Genomic DNA, 20296 nt, shown 5'->3' with positions numbered 1-20296 from the left:
CCGGGTAGATATGGTTGCCGCTTATAAAAATCCTTGTCTCTGATTACATTTTTTTCAATAAAATAAGAAGGAAGGTCATTAATTGAGAGTGAAGTTGGGGCAAGGGATGTGAGGAGTTTGAGGAGAGAGGAGAAATTATGAAATAGTCATCTTAAAGGCAGAAGAGTGAATGACCTAGGGATGTATAATGATTGCCTGACAGCATTAGGACCTATCTGAAGTTCATAATAATGAACATAAATGGATATCAGCACAGTATCATCATTTTTTCTTACTATAGCCATGTTTGAAAACATGAATAGTTATGGGTTAGGAGGAGACTTAGATTCAAAGAGGATTTTGGCTTAGTCAAAATGAAACTGATGCAATGGTCAGAGCTCTAAACCCCATTTGTCTGGCTGCAAAGCCCTTTGGCTTAATTATTCTAATAGATTGTGCCTACAGAACCTACAAAGATTCTAAGAAGAGAAGCAAAATAAAACATGCCATCTTCTAGATGCTTAGAATATATAAAAGCATCTGGATACCAGAGATTTAAAAATTAATTATAACCAGGTGTTCAGTTTTTGGTTAGATTCCATTGTACTGGATAGTAAATATTTTAAGTATTTTTTTAAATTTCAAATTATTAAGGAGACAGATGTTTTTGTTACATGGATGTAAAGAGACTCCTTTAACATATTTTTCAGCATATGAGAAAACATATTTTGGAAACGTTCTCCTTAGTAAATATTGTAAAAATTGAGTTAATAGGGAAATAAATCACTTTTGTTATTTTAAAAGTTTGATATATTCTAAGGAAGACTATTCTTAATGTTACTATTGATGTTCACATATGTAACAACCAGAATGCCCAGTGAAAACCACCATGATATTTTAGATTCAGTCTTATAGATTCTGTTTGTTTTGGATCAATGATATTTGATATAACTGTTAGTTGTATACCTAAAATCGATGCAAAATACTTAATTTTTATTGCAATTAAGGGAGAAGTGCATCTTTTATTTCAAATACTAGAAGTCTGTCTGAAACTTACCACAAAAAAATAACAATTTTGTAGGTAAATTTGGTCACTAACATTTACTGACCTCTTATTTTATTTCAGATATTGTTTTCAGTGCTTTACAAGAATTTTCTTTCTTCAAGTACACAACACTCTAAAAACAGAAGCTAAAAGTATCCCCATTTTGCATATTAAAACTCAAAGAGGATTAATACAAGGTCATATACCATATATATAGTAAGAATTTGTATGCAAATATCTACGTACATAATCATTCAATTTTTGAAAAAAATATTACAAGTATACTTTGTGAAATCAGCTTGTAGTCATTTGGAATTTTGGCATTTGTTATGGAAAAAGAATTTCAATTTAATCCAGATGAAAACTGTTCAGAGAAATTCAGATAATGGGCCAATGAGGGTGGAGGAGAAATAGAAGGTAGAAAATAAAATAAAATATATGGTAAAAATATAACAGTTAGGCAAATTTCTGTAGAATTTCTTTATAACAACATAGTAAATATTAAAGAGAAATATTTTTACACACATTTACATATACATATGCACACACAAATAATATACATGTGATGTGTATAAAGATATACAGAAGCACACACATGTGTATGTAAGAGTGTGTGTATATATTTATATATATCTCCTACTCTCCTACTGTCATCATACATATCATAGAAAAATACCTATGCAATTTTATCAAAAAGGGAATCAGAATGTTAAATAATATGTATTTGTTTAAAAATAAAATATATTTTTCATATTATTAAAATATTTTCAGTACTTTCTTCAGTTTTCTGTTATTAAATTATATCAAATATATTCATTATCCTTCATGTTCTTTATAAGAAATAAATTTGAAATGCTTGAGCATTTTGCAAACTTTCTAAAAAATGCAACATTTTTTAAAATGATGTTAAAAGGCAAAAACAAGTAAGTTGAAGATATTATTGTTAAATAAAATATATTTTATAGGGTTAGCCTAACATATTATAATATTTGGCCAATTCACTTGAATCAAAAATAAAAATAAAAATTATCTATCCAGGCTGGTGTGGTTTCTTGAAGACAAAATAGATTACTTTAGTTGACAGTTATCAAATGGTTATTTTGTTATATGGTTTCTGATTAGGATATTTAATGCATAATGCAAATATTAATTTAATCGTTGACACTCAACTAATTGTGGTGATAGAAATATAGATATATTAGAAAGAATTCCTGACTTAAAGGAGGCCATTGTCTACAGAAATGAAATAAATAATATATTACAGTAAATCATATTCTGGCGAAAATGTATTCAGCGTGCTATGAAAGACCATAGGAGGAGTACCTGAACCAGCTTTCTTGTGTGTGTGTGTATGTGTGTGTGTGTGCTGATATTAGAAAATATTTCACACATGAATTGAGAGGGAGAAGAATCTTAATGATAAGTAGCAATTAGTAAAGTTGAGGTAGAGTGTAGGTAGAAAGGAAATTGTAGAAAGAAATATTGTTACAATCTTGGTTCAAGGCACCAAGAGTTTTCACCTAAATTATTACAATAGCCTCTTAACTGGTATTTCTGATTTCACTTCTGCCCCCTATATCCAGTCCTCAATACAACAGCTCAAGTAACACAGCTGCCCAAGTAATGCTTATTTTTTTTTATTTCAGAATATTACAGGGCTACACATGATTAGGCTACATATATTGCCTTGCCCCTCCTGAGTCAGAGCTACAAGCGTGTCCAACCCCCAGACAGTGCACAGCACACTCATTAGGTGTGAATATACCCATCCCCTCCTCCCCCCTCCCACCTGCCTGACACCCCATGAATGTTACTACTGTATGTGCACATAAGTGTTGCTCAATTAGTACCAATTTGATGGTGAGTACATGTGGTGCTTGTTTTTCCATTCTTGTGATACTTCACTTACATGCTTAAACTCATATCTCTCAAATCTTTCCCCAACTGCTGCCCAGAGTCCTTACAAGGCCCTCTCTGACTCCCATTCCCCCGTCTTACCTCACTGATTCCCTCTCCTTGTTCATCACTCCACCCACACTGGTCTGTTTGCTCTTTCTCAAACAAGACAGGTAGAACACTGCTTAGGGCATTTGGAATTTATGTTCTGTCTGCTTTTTTTCAAATAATCTCTTCCTCATTTTCTTCAATACAAGTCATAAAACTCCCCCCTATTATTCCCTTTTCTCATGCTCTACTTGTTTTTCTCATAGCATTTAGTGACTACTAATATAGCACGTGATACACTCATTTTCTATTATTTTTGCATACTGTATATCCTATCCCCAAGATTATAAGCTACAGAAAGGTAGGAATTAGTTCCTATTTCGATTACTCATGTGTGCCAAATTCCAGAAACAGTGTCTAATATACAGTGATTGCTCAGTAAATATATATTGAATATCACAACAGAATTGAATGTTATATGTGAAAAGGTACAGAGGAGTGGCCATTTGACAGTCTGGAAACTTCTAGTGGTTTAGAACTTCTAGGATATATGAGCTTGAATGTCAAGATTGAAAAGAGATCACTCTAAAAACTATGCAGAAGTTATTCTGGCTCCATAGGTCAAATAAAAGAAATATATATATCTTAAACAAATAAAATAGGATAACCTAGGGCTCATATTAAAACATGAAAAATTTATGTCAAAAGAATAAATATTGGTACTTTTATACAGCAAATATTACTCAGAGATGCAAAACTGCCACATGAACACAGCCATGTAACAGCCTCAGTTTGTTTGGCACTGGTAGGAGAGAAATGTTTAGAATTTGAAACTCCTCCCCACACTTAAAAAATGCCCTAAGGATAATTAAATGTCTAGCCCCATGCAGAGGTATAAAAAAATTAGGATTTTCCTCTCCTTGGAGCTCTTTGTAAAAGAGCTAAGTATATGCCTGTTAAAATAAGTCTATTATATCCCTGCAGGACTCTTAAGTTAATTACAATAACAAGTTATATATGATTTTATAATAGAAAAAAATTCCTTGGCTTCCTGTGAGACAAAAAGACAGATGAACAAAGAAAGCTTTTTGTTATACAGATTTTCTATTCAATAAACCTCTCTCTCTCCTGTCTCTCTCTTTCTCTCTTTCCCTCTTTCTCTCACATTTTTTCTATTATAAATTAGAAATAAAGTTTAAATCACTTAGAAGATTATTTTTTATACCCAAGAAGCCAGACAGGAGTATAATCTATTCTGAAATTCATGAGAAAATCCTTTAAAATGTCAGACAACAGTTAAAACATTCTATGATTAGGGCATATTTTAATTTTCTTAATGTCAAAACTCTGCTGTGGGAGAAGCTTATGCACACTCATTTGATATTCACATGAGGTGATATTAAAATGGAGCCACACTCTTAGAAGTATCGATATCAGGGATTGAGAACATTTTTAAAAAAATAGACCAGTCTGACCTTCAGGAAAGACAGTGCAGAATAAAATGAACCAGAAATAAAATCATTTTGAAACAATAAATAGCATAATTTCTTTTAGTGGGAGCTGGGCAAGGGTGGATCAGCTTTTTCTCCTGGATGTTGCTCAGTAAGTACATCCCATTCAATAACAGGGACTGACCTCCGACAGGTATTAGTAAGGGTCAGATAAGGTGACTTCAGGTGTTAGATGCTACTGTCCTTTCAAACAAAGCATGAGGGGCAATGGAAAGGTCGTGTGAATGCTTCTCAGACATGGAAAAGCACAGACAAATTTAGTGCCTTCAATATTTTATAAATATTTTTAATGAGATGCAATGTGCCAGGTCCTAACCAATAGATTTCTTTCTTCATTAAGCCTAGGCTTCATGAATGTCTTCTTTGTATTATGCACTATATTTTGCAAATACAGGAGAAAGACAATAAAAACATAAATTGATATTAAATGTAGCATCAAGTGGTGAACAATATTATGAATAAAAAGCAAGCAGAGTATGGAGGTAGAATATGTCAGGGAAAGCACTCTTTCCAATGGTGGTCAAGAAAGTTCACTGGGAAGCTGAGACATTGCAACAGTGGCCCAGGAAGTTGGTGACAAGTCTGATGAACATACAGGGGAAGAGCCTTTGTGGAAGGGGGGTTGCAAGTTCAATAGCCTTGAGGTGAAAATATGCTTTATTTTTGGAAAACTGGAAGCCTAGCATGTCTGGAACAGAGAGTAAAAGGCAGAAGAGTGGTAGGTGGTGAGGTAAGTTCAAGAGTCATGTAGTTCCAAGACACTTAAAACTTTGTAAGCTACTGGCAAGGGTTTTAGATTTTCTACTCATTGCGAAGAAAAGTCATGGGAGAACTTTGAGCAGGGCAACAGTGGAGTAATATAATCTGATTCACACTTTAAAAAGTTGCAAGGAATAAACACTCAGTCTCCTATAGTTTATATTCTAGTGGCTTTAACTATAATGAAATGCATTTGAATTTCAAGTTAGTAATAGCAGCAATCAAACATAAAATTGTACATGACCTTATATTGACATTAGCATGGGCCAAGTCTTTCTATACGAAATACAAAAGGTCAAAGTTGACAGGGAACTCTCAGTGTCTTTTGTACATACTTTTTTCACTCAAGAGAAGCTTTTGACCGTGGCCTGTTTAGAGAGGGCAAAAAAACCCAAAGACAACATGCCCTGCATGAAAAGTGGAAAAAAAAAAATAGTGATACTCTCATGTTTTGGAGGATTTCAACGTAATTTTTGAAATGCTAAAATGGAGCATACAAAAATATAGCAGATAAAAGTCAAAAACAAAAAAACCTAATGTGATCCCTAAAAATACATTTGATATAAATGTGGAAAAATTAGACAATCATTGGCCAACTTGAAATAATGCACATATATTTCAACTCCTTCCTCTGAATTATCTGAGATGTGTAGCAGCAGCTTTTCACTCCGGTGCTCGCTAGTGAGGGAATAGTTATTCAAAACATAGTGTTTAGAGAGAAGAGGAGAGACCAAAGTCTGAAGGAGAAAATGGCCTCTTCAGCTAAGGTCTTTCTTGTATTTATTACCAAGGATACCTGTAAGAAGTCAGGGAGTAAACAAGGATGCGGAAACTTAAGCAAGCATAGCTCTTTGCAGATAAAGAATAAGATGTGTAGATATCAGCTAATAATTCTTAGAACAAAGAACTTAGCTGGAGGACAAAAGTCTGGGCCATTTGCTAACTTCTTTGACAAAATCTGTACACGTCAGCTGTTTTCAGTTGACCTTTGCACACAGCAAATAAGCAGCTTCCGGTAGGCATTTTGGCCTGACCCTTCATTCAATCCGCTCACATTCTTTCCATCCATCCATCCTTTCTTCTAGGCCCAGGCTCTACAGAGATGTGCTCAGGAAATGGTGGCCAGACTTCCTGAAAGTGGTGGCCAGACTTCTTGAAAAGATACTGGTTTAGAAACTTGGGGGAACTCTAGTAACACACTAATCTCCATGAATGGATAACAACTCTTAGAATCCCCTTAATGGCTCACTTAATAGGCTAATAGCAAATAGCCCTTAGTTATACATACAATTACAATCCATGTAGTTATCATTATCTATTATTTATTTATAAGAATCCATGAAAAGACTTTCATTTTTGGATTATTTTGGGGCCCAGCAGGAAATATTTAACCACTATAGGCCTACACTGAAAAACATTATTCAAGTGCAAAACATTGAATAATCTTGACATTTGAATGAATATATTATTTTAATATTTTGTGGCTAGCATAATTAAAAATTAGGTAATGAGGATATCAGAAATATTTAAATTCAACATAATATGTAAATTACTACATTTTTGCTATATAAAACAAAAAACAATAATTTTGTTGAATCTTCATTAGATATATTGGTATTAAGATAATGATTTATTGTTTTACTTGTATTTCTTTCCCTTCTGTGTGAAAACGTTGATTTTCTCTTAAAATAACAAAAAAAATGTTGAAGTGAAAATAAATATACTTTATCAAATCCTTGGGTCTCATACATCCAAAGTAATGAATTCTGTTTATTTGATAATATTTAGATACAAACATACATTTTTTTCTAGTTCCTAGAGTATAAAATAAACTGAAAAGTCAAATAAAATTTGTATATGGCTAGACATGGTGGCTCACGCTTGTAATCCAAGCACTTTGGAAGGCCAAGGCAAGAGGATCACTTGAGGCCAGAAGTTCAAGACCAGTTTGAGTAAGAGTGAGACTGTGTCTCTACAAAAAATAGAAAAATTAGCTGGGCATGATGGCACCTGCCTGTAGTCCTAGCTGTCGTTGTGGGGGTAGGGAGGGGCTGAAGGATCACTTGAGCCTGGGAGTTTGAGGGTGCAGTGAACTATGATAACACCACTGCACTCTAGCCTGGGCAACACAGCAAGACTCTGTCTCAAAAAAAAAAAGAAAGAAAAATTTATGTACAACTATTTCCAACTATTTCTATTTTAGTTAAATGTAGTCCTTAATTTTTCCATTAGTTTTTTTGTGTAACCAATGCTGTTGTATCAGGAAAATATTTAATATGTTAGAAAAGGATACTGCACAAAAATGTTTTCTAGTTGTACCTTTATCTAGTATATGTGTATATATGATGAATCATAAGTTATATAGTCATCCGTTAGATAACTTGACATTACAGATTACATTTTATTTTTATTATATATCCTATTATACTTTGTAATGATCACCTTAGTATGAACTACAGTTGTCTTGTTTTTCTACGTATTTCTATTGCCTGAAATAGTTATCTGTTGAAGAAATGAATATTTTTATTATATATCCTATTATACTTTGTAATGATCACCTTAGTATGAACTACAGTTGTCTTGTTTTTCTACGTATTTCTATTGCCTGAAATAGTTATCTGTTGAAGAAATGAATAAGTGGTGATTCTCGGTACATCTTGGCTATGCCCTATCTTTTTTAATTTCCCCGCTGCTACTGTGTCAAGGGCTTGCATGTTATGCCTTATTTTATGATCTTCCAAAATCGAGTCTATATCTTTATATATTTTTCTTACCGGAGATGCCTTTCTTTTTGATTTTGTTTATGTATCATTCTCATAACTTTGAGTATTTTCTATGTATCATTGACTTCCAAATTTTAAATTTCAGCCTCCAAGCTCCAAACTTTTGGTCAATTGATATCTCCACTTAGATATTACAGAAGCACCTAAAATTTACCATAGCCAAATCAGAACATTTGGCTGCACCCCCCCATTTCAAATGTTTCTCATCTGTTCTTCTGTATCTTTGGAGTCAAGTTTGAAGCTTAGATGTTTCTGTATCCCTCATCTTGTATGTCCAAAATGTCAGCAAGTACCATTATCTACTTGTCAATACAGACACTCCTTGAGTTATGATGAGGTTACATCTCAATAAATCTATCATAACTCTCAAATATCATAAGCCAAAACTGCACTGAATACCTCAAAATATTCATTATAAAGTAAAAAATCATAAGTTGAACAATTATAAGTCAAGGTCTGTCTGTATATCTTGAACCTAAGCACACTTTATATTTTTAATCTTACCAGTTTTATCCAAGCCACCATCATCTGTCACCTTAATCACCACAATACACCTCTGATTCACTTCCCATGTATACTCTTGCATCCGTATACATCATTTTCTACAGAGTAGTCAGAAAAGTTTTTTTCGCTATTAACACTGCATATTTAAGGTGTAAAATCTGATGTTTTGATATAAATCATCCATGAAGCTATCACCATAATCAAGAAAATAAATGTATTAATCGCCTCAAAAGCCTTCCCTTCATAATTCTCCGTTCATGCTTTGTCCCCTTCCCTTCATGCTCCATCCCCAGTCAACCACTGATCTGTTTTCTGTTTTTAAGGATTACAATTTAAACCATAAGGAGAATAAGAAGTTGAATTGTAGAGTATCTACTCTTATCTGGTTTCTTCCATACAACACAATTATTTTGCAAATTCTCTGTTGTTGCAAATATCAATAGTTAAGGATGTTTTGTAGCAGATATTTGTCCTGTTTATGATTGGCAAATTTGTGTGAACACCTTTATGGTATTTATAGAATTTCCATATTACAATTTGTATTCACTTGCTATTGTTACACATTACCACAAATGTAGCGACTTAAAGCAACACAAATTTATTCAGTTACTCTTCTGGAAGTCAGAAGTCTAAAAGGGGTCTTCAAGGCTGCATTCCTTCTGGGAGCTTTAGAAAAAAATACATTTCCTTGCCTTTTCTAGATTCTAGAGGCCCCTTGTGTTCCTCAGCTCATGACCCCTTTATCTATCTTCAAAGACTGGAGCATACCATACCCCTCTCTCACTCTATCTCTTTTTCTCTTCTTCCACCCCTACATAGAGCTGTAAAGTCTCTTTTGTAATGCAAAATAACATATTCACAGATTCCAGAAATTAGAATGTGAATATCTTTGAGGGTCCATTATTACGACTATCATATGAGCCCTTTAACTTTAACGTAAAATTAAAATGCACTTTTCCAGGCTTCTTTGTGGCTAGACTGTAAACATGTATTTTAGGTTCCACCAATCAAAATCATTTGTGCAAAGATTAAAATTTGGAAAGAGAGAAATGAGGCAGTAGGGGTGAATTTATTTTTTGTCATGGATGATGAGATAAGTTTCTAAATTCTCAGGGGTAGCAGGGTAGCAGGGGTAACCATGGTATAACTTCTAGATCCCAGTGCTGAATAATGAAAGTGGGCCCTTCATTGTCTATAGAAATTGCATTGCTCCTGTCACAAGGTTGTTTCCATAAAATTATTGCTAAAGAAAATCCATATATTGTAGTTTAGCATATTTTTTTTTTTCCTAAGGAGCTCCTTGATCCATCCAGTTCTTCTTTTCTTTTCTCAATTGAAAACTCTTACTGATTTGGACATTAGTTCTTAAAGTGGTTTCTGATGAGAGACCCTAAAGAAAATGAGGATCTGGACTTTTTTATCAGGCCTGCCTGGGTCCAAGGGCCCTGAGATGGTAGGTACAACTACAGAATTGGACTTTTATCAGCCCATGGAATGAAGGGCTACAACAATTAATACAGGTATTTCCCAGTTATCTGTAAAGAAGTGCCCAGAAAAGGAAAGGCTTTGAGAATGATATGATTAGCATAAAGAATATAAGGACTATGAGTTATGTTTGGAGTTGTGTCAAAATTGAGAATTATGAGCTTAAAATCCAAAATTTTGGCTGAAGGAACTCTCACAGAATAGAGATTTTTTTTTTTATTAGTGTAAAGAATCTAAACTCAAATTCAAGAAATAAGATGGTCACAGTAAATCTGAAAATGCTATTTTTTTAATTAGAATATGATCTGGATTCACAGCCTCACCAAATCTCATTTATGAAAGAGAAGGCATTAGTAGTAAAAGAGAGGGCCCTCTGATTTGCAGTGTGGCATAGGGGAGCGCTTAGTCCTCTCAGAGTCTGCTAAGCCCCTAAACCTTCCTGCTTCTCAGCAAAAACAGTGCTTCCTCCCCTGGATGCTGATGCTGATTCTCCTTTGCTTAATGATCCTGTCATGACAACCCCTGATGCAGTTACTCTGCTTAGAAAGCCTCTTCTCCCTTCCCATTTCAACACCTTTATTAACCCTCATAACTAGAGACAATTGGTTACACGACTCAGGAGGCCTATTATTCAGTTAAATTTTGGAGAAAAAAGACTTACACCTGAAAAATGAGATTTTATAATAATCAGAAAAATATGTACCTATGAATAAATTCTAAAGACAAGAATAAAAAGGATTGAATTTTGATTCAGGCTAAATTTAGCCAAATAGGTACATTTACCAAACATTCCAAAGCTAATGTTTACATTCAATCCAAAGCCTATGTTTTAATTTAATCAGCTCTGAGTAGTTCTATATTATTTATTTATTTATTTATTTATTTATTTACTCAGTATGTTGACTTAAGCATGGACTCTTTGGTGTCCTGTGAGAAATAAAGTTGCACATTAAAATTTCAGCATATAATGTTAAATAAAATTTTTAGGAGGCTGTTGTTTTGGACTGAGCTCCTGTAGTGGGCCCCAGTGGACCAAACCAGAATGGAGTTACTTGTGCTAAGTTCTATGTAATCAAACTCAATTTCAAAACAGGCCAGTTTTCCAGGAAACAGGAGATTCATAGCAACTTATCAAAAGGGACCAAGTCAACCTGAGCCAGTATGGTAAGAAGTCCTCTCTCCTTTAACCCATACAAAGAAATTATCCTGAAATAACCTGATGTTAAGAAGTCTGTTATGTGTACTGCACGGTATTCTTGTTCCTGCAAAAGCCTCCATAAATAATCTACTATTCTGCCATGCCTGCAGATCACCTGTCTATTTTGTAGACTGGATGCTGCCCATTTCATGAATTGCTAATAAAAGCCAATTAGAGCTATAAATCTCAAATGTTGAAATTTTGTTCTTTGACAATGTAGATAAAAAATTGCAAAGATTTAGGCAGCCAGGAATGCTGGAATGGATTAATCTTATGCAATCCACCCTATGGCCCATTAACACTAACTATATTCCCGGTAGGGGCTCAGATGACCATTTATCAATGTATTGAGATAGACTTCATCAGAGTAAGGATAAACATCCCTGAAAAACATAATATTCATATTCAGTAGGCTGGGAATGCAAGTTGAGACTTTGCCATTGCAAAAGGTTTTCATTGTGGCAGAAATCATGTTGCAGCATTTATAAAATAGAACAATTTTTATGTGGTTCCATAGTAGGTAGCAAGACATTAATGTTAACATGCACAGACAAAATATATCATTTTTGTATTTGAAACTTTCACATCACTTACTCTATGTTAAATATCTTAAGAAGAGATAGAATGGTAATATAGAAAAGAATCTGTGTATTCCCTGTGCACTCTTATTATTTATATTCAAAGACAGTAAGTCAAAACAGACATTGTCATTAGCCAAATCTAATGCATTAAAAATAATCACAATAGATCATAATTAAGTGCAACTTTCTTTGTTCTAAAATTTGGTCATCATAATATGATGAACATAATTTTCATCCAAGTATATCTCACACTGATAAATTATGTTTGTATGTAAACAATATTCATTATCATTTTTTGGGGGGGTGGCAAAGAGGAAAATAGATACATGAAAAACTTCTAAGATACAGGTGCCAAGTGGAAATTTGGAAAGGATAATTGGTATTTCATAGGATGAGAATATAAAGAATGTGCTTGAGCATAGACTATTTTAGGAAGTAGTATCAGAAATAAAGAATGAGGAACTATGAAGAACGAAAGATGTAAACAGAGAAAACCAATACAGATATGTGTTAAAGAGCTGGTTACTGAAGGAAATGGGTTCTCTATGATTCAAATATCCTAAGGAGACTTGGAACAAACCTTGACATTGTCCATACCAGTCACGAAAGATGTATCTATGACTCTTACCCCTTTTTACTCAGAGGGTGTTTGTAGAATGTTAATTCCTTTGCACTTCCAGGATTGCTTATGCTAGAGAGCAAGCAGGTTTCCTTAGGCATCCCAAGATTGCCATTTCCAGGAAAGTTGTTGACCTCTGCTCTTACCTTGATTGAGACTTTCCAGTATCCTGATTTTCACTGTAGCATGATACCAAATCACAGTCTAGGAGAGAAAGACATTGATTTCTGTTTGTTTCACTCCAGGAATGCTCTTCAAATTGTGCAATATTCACTCAGTTGATTTTTCTTGAGTGTAAAATTAATCTAGATGCCATTAGCGTAAAATGTATTTATAAATGCATTTCAGTTTGAATATAAAACTGGTAATTAGAGAACTTTGCATATAAAAATGAAAACTTCACCTGGAATAACCCAGTGCCTGCTGTTCATTTGCATATCCTCACTTTACAGATTCAGACAGTCAGAATATGCTAATAGCTGTACCCATTTCATATTCTAACACAAAAAATCCAATAGCTCAATGATAGGCATATATGTGCCTTCCAGAGAATCTAAAATTGCTTGAGAAAGGAAAAGTATTTCTTGCAGTTTTGCTCAAGTTCTCAGGGAGCCTTTTCAAGAGCTCCAGTGAGCGTTCTATCAGCAGCAGTTTTAAGCCACATAAATGGAATCTTTCTACCACAGGCAATATGTAATCTGAATTTTAATCACTTCCTTTTCTTACTCTGTCTAATCCTTCCCTATGTATTCTCAAAGAGTCGACTAATTTAGCACTACCTTATAAAGAAATCTTCTACATAAGTTCTGTTCTGATATAGGAGAGAAATTCTGTAGTGGCTAATGCAATGTTCTTGGTTCAAATTAGGATATAGAAATCTAAACTTAGTAAAATAACCTCCTTTGACACTCCACCATTATATTAAATGTCTATTTAATCTCATACTTCAGAGTGCCTAAGCTTTACCCAAGGCACTGTTCAAAATTAAGGTCTCCAATACCTATACCCAGAAATGCAAATTTAGTCAGTCCAGGTGTGCCTTGTGTTTGTGTTTTCAACAATCACCTAAATGATTCTGATCCTAATTTGAGAAATTCTGTTTTGTGCTGTTTGACAAATAAAGACATATGGTATATTTATCAATGATTTATCAATGTACAAGAATTGTTAGCAGCATTCAACTACATAATAAATCTAAACCAAATATTTTTGTATATTCCAATGACTACCTCTCTCTAGTTCCCAAACAGATATAGCCAGCATGAGAATATAATAACTGCCAGGTGTGAATTGGAACATTGTATCCCAACTACAAAGTGTTAGGAGAAGCTGCCAAATGCTTAACACTTTCATGGTTATTGGGGGTAGTAGATCATCAAGTCAAAGCATGAAATTCCCCATTAGGCCAGAAGGGAATGATATCAATCAGTCAAAGTCAGCTTTATACACCATTTGGGGATAACATCTCAAAGTGTGAAAACTTAGTGCATACATTCACATAACATAATATCTTATATATGATTAACTCCAACTCTATTTTGGGTTTCGTGCTTTATTTGCGTATTTATTTCTGCATGCATAGTTCTTCAACTAGAAAGAATACTAGTTTATAGTTGAATGGATGCTGTTCATAAATAGGTTTTTGGAAATGACAATATTTACCTGATATGCTCAGAACTAAACGGTACCTCTCTTTACATTACTTCCTCATTTTGTATGCCATAGCCATTTGCATTAGGAGCCAGTTTTGATGGGGCTGGTGGCAACATTTCAAACTGAAGATCCCTGCTCAGTGAGATAGTTTTAACACCTCGCTTCTTGAACGATATTTTGGAAGACTTCCCAGTTCTACCTAGAAAACAGGTGGGACTGGGAAGAGATGCGTCTGTCAACAGGGCTCTATTACTACTTCAGTTTCTGTCAAGTATTGCACTGGTGCATTTGCCCTCCCTTCTTTCGTCATTCAACATGCGGACATCCGGCCGTTGGCTGATGAACTGCTTGCTGCCGGTGGGAGCGGCAGTCCGGACAGACCCACATCTCTCAGCCGCCTCCGCGAAGGAAAAACACGCTGTAACCATTCCTTGGAAGTGGAACATTTAGCGGGGTCATCTGAAAGGGTCAAACTTAATCCAAATGAAAGTAGAATGAGCAGCCCATTGTATTCGAAACCATAATTTAAAGTCAAGTTCACATTTTAAAGCATGTTTCACCTCTGTCTGGTTGAAGTCGGTGTGATGGCTAGGAACATAAACCTGGCACATTATGACCGGCATGACAGATACTCAGAAATCACTTTTGGACAGAGCAGTTTGATTCAGATGGTTAAATGGGCTACATTTCAGTCATCAGCTTTTCAGTATGAGTTCACTAAAATACTTATGGGATGGGAAATTTACTGAATAAAGGATATTTCATTCTTTATTACCTCAGTATATTTATATTAGTTTAAGAAAAACATTTGGTATTGTTTTTATAATAATTGTTTATTAACAAAAAATAATTATAAGTTTGAAAAATAACTATAAGTTCCACCTGGGATACTCCGTTTTTCATGTTTTTCCCCTAAATGTATTATTGATTCACTTTTTGATCTTCTCTTTGTGTTCATTTCCCATTTATTATAGATGTGTATGTTGCATGAGGATGAAACTAAATTAAAATTAGAACAAATTTTAGTGTGAACTTCTTACAGATTTTGCCTTCCTAAAAATGCAATATTTAACATACAACACAGGATTCTTTTCTGAGGAAGCTGATTCAAAAACCCATTTCTTAACATCAGATCAGTTTCTGAACATGTATTGATACATCTAGAAAATTATTATATAAATAGAAGCAATATAGGTGGATATTTTCAAAAGTGATTTATAATGCTTTTCAGTTTGTCACAGTGAAGCTTTCTAGCTAGTTTTTTTTTTAATTTTTAGTTTATATAATTTAAAGTAACTGTAAAATAATGTTGATTTGCCACAAGGCATACTTGTTAAAGTTTTCAATAACTTCTAGACAAATAGCCAAGCTTTACAAAATTGTTATTCATTTTGTATTCAAATTAAATGAAAGATTTGTCCTGAAATATTCCAATATTATAAGCTGGAATGGAGTGGAAAGAGAAATAGATTTTTTAAAAAGAACACTTCTATTTAAATTGATACTAAGAAATAATATCATTTCACCAGTCAAAGCTTTCATAATGCAGAGATATAAAAGAGGCTTGTTATCTATAAGGAGGCAGATGCTTCTGAATTAATTTATATATATCACTGGGAATTTGGTTTTTAGGTGAAATAAAATTTATCATATTATGTATAAGGCAGAAATATTAAAAAGAACCCCTATGTGATTTATCGGACTCCTAAGAGAAGTGCTTTAAAAGGAAGGAATCATTCTCTCAATTAAGCATTCTTGTTGATGGGTTTTGTTCTATCAAAGATGTCAATGTTCCCAATTTGTAATAATCTTTTAATAAATTATATTTAAGTAAAAATAAAAGAACTTGGAAGATAAATAAGCTATACTTGCAAAAATTAATATATATTGAATAACATCAGAGACAATATTAAAATTACTCAAATTAGAAACTACCATACAAACTAATTCTAATGTGCTCTGCAGTGTGCCAGAACCAATACAGTATCCACTACTCAATGTATTCATAATCTAGTTGAAGAAATGGTACAAAAAATTGAAAAGAAATTAAAAATGTGCACTTATGTAACTTCATGTTTGGTACAGGGTAGTACAATGTTATCATAATCTATGGTATTACTCTATATTTATATATTATACTACTCAGTGAAGGGTAAGACCTCTATGTATAAGGGTACTCAGTGAAACGTAGGATTGCTAAGTATTGACTTCAGGGAGGAAATGGACTCTGTAGGTTGGTTAGGTTGGTTAGGTTTTGAATAAGGAAATTTCAGAAGTAGGCAAGTACGTGGACAAAATCTCATGTTTATAGAGAGTAAGAAAACTGACATGAGTACATGCATCTAACTTGTTTCTTTAATCTAAAGCTTCTTTTCAGATAATAGATATGAAACTATCTAGGAAGAGACCAATACATATAGATTTTAAGAACTGACAAAATAATTAAAAATATTCTTTAAGCAAAAAGTATTTCAGAAGTGAGAGGGTTCCTTTTTTCACTTTCTTAAATAAAAATTTGGTCTGGAAACAGCCTGAGTTTTTGCCAAATTTGATGTAAGAATTACAGTATAAGTACCTTTGAAAAAGTACTGATAATATGAAATTGATGCCAATTTTACTTTCTGAATCCATCAGCCAGCTTTAAATATTCTCTCCTTCCATCCAGGGTCAGAATTAAACTACAAATCATGACAATTTAAAAAAGTGTCCTGTTTCCTTCTCCAAATCTATCTATGTCCAGACAACTTTTTTCTTAAGCTGGTAAATTTAAAGATTTTTTCCCACATCCATATATTAATGTAGGAAATGAAATAAAATATCTTCTTTTGTCTAATTTTATGTAGACAATTTTCTTCCACTTATTGCTTTATTATCATTTTTTATAGTTTCTTTTCCTAATTTCAGATTATTAATTTATGTTTCTAAAAATTTCATTTTATAGTACTGAGTGTTCATAAATATAAAAAAACAAAAAGTACAAGAGTAGGAAATAAAAGGAAAGACGTGAAAAAACTAAACCAGCTTTTTTTCTTTTTGCTGTTCATTTTAGTAAAAGCCAGAATTATTTACTATAGCTGACCAGGCAATTCTTAAATATAACAATCAAAATTAGAGGAATTTGAGAAATAGTAATTGACAATAGAAAACCAAAGAGGAGTGAGAAAGAGAAACAGAAAAATTTAGTTGAGATCATACTTTATATTCTCCTAATGCTTAGGTTAAACAAAGTGTCCTAATTCTGTCTATTTTGTTCAGATACACAAAGGAATTTTTTCAAATTGTCCCAAAGAAAGCTGGCAAAATATCCTTCACTAAAGTATCTCATTTAACATGGTACTCTATTTTTCTGCTTAGCAAAAGGAGAAAAAAAAAAAACAAACTCTCAAATATCTAGAGCTGAAAGAAATAAGAGATTTCCTAAATAAATAAAATTCAATCTTGAATTTTAGACAAAGAAAATGAAGCCTAGAATATTTGTAACTTTTCCAAGAACACATAGGTAATAACAACTGAAATGACATTTTATATGTCTATATCTATACCTATATATATAACATATTTCATCTATCTGTCTAATCCATATTTTCATTCTTGTGCTCATTCTAATATATAAAAACATGCCTTTTATCCAAAATGATGTAATTAAAATATATAAATATTAATATCTCTCTCTCTCACACACACACACAACTCACACTCATGCAGAGGAAAGAGGAAGAAGGAGGAGGACATGGCAAGGCAAAAGAAGAAAAGAAAAAGAAGAGAAGGAAGAAAAAGGAAAAGAATGGAAGAAATGAAAAGTGAAAGAAATACAGGGAAGAACGGGAAAAAATACTTTAAGTACTCGAAGGAAACGTGAGAGATTGTCTAGTATATTTGTACAGTATTAAAGGGCTTTTCTGAAATCTCATTTACCGTAAAAAAATTTAATAGAGGGTGACCATTTTTTTTGACATTTCTGTATCTCTTTTGACAACTTTTGCCCTAGAATATCTTTTTTGAGGATGTTTACATAGCATCCGTCCAGTTTGTTCTATATCACCTTAATGAAACATGGCAGGGATGAGGAACCGATGCCAACATGAAGAGGCTATTTGCTGTGCCATAGGTAATAAATTCCTTTGTCTCTCTGATCCAGATAGCTCATGTCCTCTGCCAGCATCTATGACACTGTGGCAGGATAATTTGTTAGTGTATTAGTACAGTAAGATGTCAAACTCTTCACAATTTCTGACTGAAGGCTACCTCTTTTTAAGGGAAAGTTTTGATGAGGGTCCTATGGAGATGCAGGAGTATATTAAATACTTTGTCATTGTCCTTTATAGTGAATAAAACTGAGTAATTTACTCTACAGTTCAATGTGGTTAAATAACTTTATTACTTTAACTGATGAATGAGGTTATAGAAAATGATCCTTACTCAAAAAAATGGTATATCAGTAATGACCATATTATGTGCATTGCCTAGATGATGGTCAAGCTTGGCTTTTCATGTTCCTTGAGTTGGGGGCAGAGCTTCGGTCTTTAAGCCTGTCAATCTGTACACATTCTTTAGCACTAAAATTGTTCTAGAATCTAGGATACAGTTGAGAGTAATTGGGAGCTGGTTTGATTGAACCTGCTGTCATCCATGTACCTGCTTTTTACAGAAAGACTGCAGATGTTAGAATATTATTTGTCAAGCATACAGTGAGATAAAGAATCTGGAGATGCTATTTTTCCATGCCACAGAAATTAGAAAAGATATGCTGAAAAGATAATATACTGTACAGCTGGGTCAATCTTCCAGGCCAAAATGGAATGTCAAAGTGTCAGTTGTGATAATTATAAGATACATTGTGATTAAATGGACTTCCATCTGGAGCTCTGGCAGTAGAATTATGGCTTGAGAAATTATGCCTTGAGAGATATAACTCAAAGGGCTGATGGCACTTGGTAGTGAGTAACCCCTGAACAGATCCAACTGGCTGCATAGCAGAATTCAGATTGATGGTCACTGCCCAAGTTAGGCACTCTGCTGAGATATTGCTATGATAGGCATAACTTAGTAGATTGTTAGAAAAAACAATGTAGCTCCCTTCAGACAATGATAATAAATAAGAGTATTTAAAATTTAGAATATGTACTTTCATTTATGACTTAACTTATTCCTAAACCAATTGTCTTTTTACTCTGTCAATTAGAACCATCAGTACTATTTTTTTTTCAAAAGAGTAAGAATTATCTCAATGTCTAAATGACCTCAAACAATTGTGGCAGTTCTGTCAAATGAAATATTTATATTTCTTATATTGAAATGACATTGATGTGATATTTAAGTACTTTTATTTCCTATAACATCTTAATATAATCTTAATAAACTCTATAACCATAGCTTATGACAGTGTTCAAAAATTTAATATATAACATCAGTCAGTAAATAATGTTTACTAGGTACATTCAAGTTCCAACATATTATTAAAGGTGATATGAAAGGAAGAAATTTGTATGAATGCTGAGATTAAAATACTTACATACTAGTTGGGAGTACACAGTATATGTGTATAAAAGGAAGCAATTTAATGTAGTTGGGGAGTAATCTATTCAGGGGTATAAATGATTTCAAATCATAATATTCAATATATACTGAATATTCTCTGCAAATTGCATTGAGAGGTATCTGAAGAGTGAAATGATAACCAAAGTATAAACCTTAAGCCCTTATGATGAGTCATGGCTGTCTTCTCTGAACACTACTGTGATGATAATTTTCTTGGCATCCCTGAGGATGAAGAAGAAAATACACAAAGGTTGGATAAACCATTTGAGGATATAATGGAGGAAAATTTCCTTGGCCTTGCTAAAAATCTAGATATTCAGGTACAAGAAGCTCAATGGACTCTTGGGAGATTCATTGCAAACAGGAAGACACCATGACACACAGTCATCAGACTAGCCAAAATAAACATGAAAGTGGCCCTCCTACAAGCTGTAAGGTAATAGAAGCAGGTAATCAACAAAGGAAAACCCATCAGACTAACTGCAGACTTCTCAACTGACATCTTACAAACCAGAAGAGACTAGGTCCCCATTCTCACTCTTCTCAAACAGAATAATGCCCAGCCTAGAATCTTGTACCTTGCAAACTAAGTTTCTTATACAAAGGAGAAATAAAGACCTTCTCAGATAAGCAAAGACTGAGGGAATTCATCAAGACAAGACCTGCCCTCTCAGAAGTACTCAAAACAGTGTTACAT

The 20296-nt window shown here is 33.5% G+C and overlaps 1 pseudogene; it reads right to left on the bottom strand.

Moving 5' to 3' along the window:
• Positions 1–14507, bottom strand: part of LOC123649511 — a 44594-nt pseudogene extending 30087 nt beyond the window's left edge.
• Between the last annotated feature and the right edge of the window lie 5789 nt (positions 14508–20296).

Source organism: Lemur catta, chromosome 1, assembly GCF_020740605.2.
Source record: "Lemur catta isolate mLemCat1 chromosome 1, mLemCat1.pri, whole genome shotgun sequence".
NCBI classification, from domain to species: Eukaryota; Metazoa; Chordata; class Mammalia; order Primates; family Lemuridae; genus Lemur; species Lemur catta.
This window is presented reverse-complemented; position numbering and strand designations above follow the sequence as displayed.